The following is a 3,936-nucleotide window of genomic DNA, read 5'->3' on the forward strand; positions in this document are numbered from 1 at the left end:
ACACACACACACACACACACACACACACACACACACACACACACACACACACACACACACACACACACACACACACACACACACACACACACACACACACACACACTCACACACACACTTTCTCATTATTCTTCAGACTTTCAACTTGAGCGTATTATCACACAAAAGTTAACAAGAAATCAAAATAGTTTTATTTTAAAACTTCAAATTTTATAACATCATCATCATTTTTTTTAACAAAATCATCATTTTGACTTTCAACGACGTCAAAATAATTTTAACTTTCTCTTAACGATGTATTCCTTAGGTATAAATATTTGAGAATATTATTTATTACTGTTATTTAGCAATTTATTTAGTTATATACATTTCGAATTTTGTAAAGTTAAACAAAATAACATGACATTTTACAAATGTAGCTCTCTAAACTGTTGCTGATTTTTTTTTTCGATAGATTTCATATCAAAAATCTCTTTTTTTTCGAGTATATTTTCATGCCAAAAAAATTAATTGTAATAAATTAATTGTATTGCAGTTCTGTTAATCTATAATTTATATTACGTGGTAATAGTATTATATTTTTAGTACTAAGCAGTCTATATGCGGAAAAAGTTATGTTTATGTATTATATATATATATATATATGTAATATAATGTATTTTATATATATATATATATATATCTATATATATGTATATATATACATATATATATATATATGTATATATGTGTGTATATACATTAAAGAAAAGCAAGATCGGTCAAAGTTAAATATTTGAATAATACATTATATATTCTTTATATTAAATCAGTTTATTTCAGATATGATTACGGTTATTGACTAAAGTCTTGACTGAGATATTCTTCCCGGAAGTCGAGAGGTTACAGGTTCGAATCTTAGCCGAGGTAACATTTTTCGCGATAAATTTCTTTCTTTTTAATCAAATTGAGAGAGGATTGTTAGCGTTTTAGAATGATTGTGTTGAAAGTTCAAAAATTATCGGTGCGCAATTATATCTGAAATAAATTGATTTAATAAAAAGAATAATGTATTATTCAAAACATCTAATCTTTGATCGATCATGGCTTTCTTTATCGTATTTAATGTATTCATACATATGGTCGTGCTTAAAATTCCTATAATGTTTATATTTATTTATACATTCTACAATGTTTTATCTTTTATTAATTTTATTGTTAGTTAAACAAATACTATTTTTAAAGCAAAACCAATTTTTTTAAACTATTTTTGTGAAAGGCCACGTTCACCCCTGTTTCTCTTCAAATTTTAAGTTATTATGCAGTATCGTCACATTTTTATAAATAGTATCTTAAAAAAAAAAAAAAAAATATTTCATAACTCTGAGTCTAGAATTGACTGAACAATACTTTTTTTTTAACGAATATAATCATTAAATCTAAAATTTGAATACTTATTAATTATTAATCACGTTATTGTATAAAATTTCAATGAAATGCCATATCCCAGATAGCAAGCTGACTTATCGTCATTTTAATGTCAAAATAACATCTTTAATGTCATTTTTACATCAAAATAACAAATAACATCAGTCTGCTACCTGAAATAATATCATATTCTCCTTTAATAACCTTTTATTGAGACGCAATAAAAAAATTACTAAAGAAATTACTTATAAAGAATATAGATAATCGATTTAAACTGCATCACAAAAGAAAATTCAACGTAGATTATTACCTTCAAATTTATATGTAATATTTGCTTAAACAAATATTACGATAGGTGTGATAAAATTTGCCATTTGCAAAATCGCGTATTGCAGGAAATGATTCGATTTATATGGTATTTATTTTAGCGTGTTTGATATACATATAATATTTTTGATCGCTCGGTCGAGACAGCTTATGTGATCACTTGAAACACGCTGCAGGATCGCATAGTGAGGAGGAAAAGCAAGACTTGTCTGCAGCGTGAAAATGCGCAAATTGCAAGTAACGTAATCAATCAGATCGTTCCGTTCGTGCCGGATAGATCTATTTTGAAGCTACCGTAACGAACTGCACTGTGCGAACGGCGAGTTAAATTTAAGTCAATTCACATGAGGGTAAGAGTTTATAGAGCGAGAGCCAATTACGCCGTGATACCGCAAAGAGGATTCAATAACGAGTGAAAGGAAAGAGAGGAAGGTTAGCGTTTCTGTTGCATTCGGATAAATCACATCATGTCGTACTCATCTGTCTCCGTTTTCTTCTTTCCTCTCTTTTTCTTTTATCTCTTCTCTGCCATCAATCTGAATTCTCTCTCGCTTTTTTTCTCTGTTTTCCTTCTTCATCACTTCCGATATCCTTCGTAGTTTAACCTGCCGGAAATTTCAGCGTTGGCGACTCTCAAATGAGATTCACCGAACAAAGAACACTAGTACGACATCCGATAAACCAAAGAGCCCTTGAGTGCGCCTTTAGTAATAAACCCTATCGATCGACAGTGTTACGGCTTGGCTTTTGAGTTTCAAAGGTGGCCAACTGCTGAGCTACCACAAGATAGTGAGATTATTCCGGATGGAGCTAGAGTTGCATCGTCGCTGCTACATTAGCACCATACCGGCGAAAGAGCTTTAGGACTAACGAGTTGAGTCTCTAAGAAGGAAAGAAAAAGAAAGAGAAGATAGATAGATAGAGAGAGAGAGAGAGAGAGAGAGAGAGAGAGAAGAGGGAAAGAAAAAGAATATAATCAACGACGTGATGAGAATACTTGGTAAAGTAAATAAATTCTCGCCCGGTTATTTTCTCAGACGCAAAGTTACATACTTCATTTACCGCTAGATGCGATCGTCTACTACCGGATTTTATTTTAAAAGAGAACCGCATGACGTGTCGATTAGCAACGGTAGACATGCACTTATAAAGTTTCTTCCTTTATCTATTAATAGATGAAAGTATCAAAAAAGCATTATGCGATATATACAACGTAGAACGTTAATTAGAAAGTTCCCAATTATAGTTGAAATTATTGTTAGATATTAAATCAATTAAGTACGAGAAATGCCAATTACGGTCAAAGTTAGATGTTAGACTAATACATCTATATTTAAATAATTTTTATCTCAGATAGGGAAAGAATGATTTTACAAAAGTATTTAAAAATTTAACTACAGATCTACAAATAATTTTATTGAATTTATTATTAAAATAATTATATAGGCTGCTTAAGCTGATTGTTAGAATATCAAAATTTTTGCAACTTGCTCAACAATAAAAACAATAAAAATTTAGGCGAATGAAAGTGAAGCGCAAACATTAAAGCACGATTAATCTTATTGTAGAAAGTAATTTTAATAGTTAATCTTCATACGTGACATTCGACTCGCTTTGTAGTCATCATCAGCGATCTAATGTGCTTCAATATCTATGACACGTTCCTTATTCCACTATAGACATCCACTAATGGACTGAACGGCACAAAGTGAAGTGCAATCATTTAGTTGTAAATATCTGAAAACTGCAAATTGCTCATTATGTTTTAATTTCCTACGTTTATTATTTTGTGATGGTCCAACATCATTATTTTCAGATCTATATCTGAACTAAATTTTTAGATATTTTAGCAAAATCGTTCTTTCCAAGAATAACTCCGCATCGGTTACTTTCAGTCTTGACAATGAAATTGAAAAAATAATATTCCTTTCACAAATTAAATCAGATTGTCGATGTGAGGCTATCAACATCTTAAAATCTGTAAAAAAACTTATTACAAAAAGTATTACTTCAGCCGGAATTTGAATTCGAATTTTCCGATAATCCCGATATTCTCCATGAGAGCATCTCTCCCAATTTGATTGACTTGTGAGGTATATAGTAATTTTTATCCTAATAATCAATATGTACAAAGATGTACGCATTGAAAGGTAGGGTATAATAATATTAAGATTAGAATCGCTTATATGAATGACTATACCT

Source organism: Atta cephalotes, assembly GCF_000143395.1.
Source record: "Atta cephalotes unplaced genomic scaffold scaffold00041, whole genome shotgun sequence".
Lineage (NCBI taxonomy): Eukaryota > Metazoa > Arthropoda > Insecta > Hymenoptera > Formicidae > Atta > Atta cephalotes.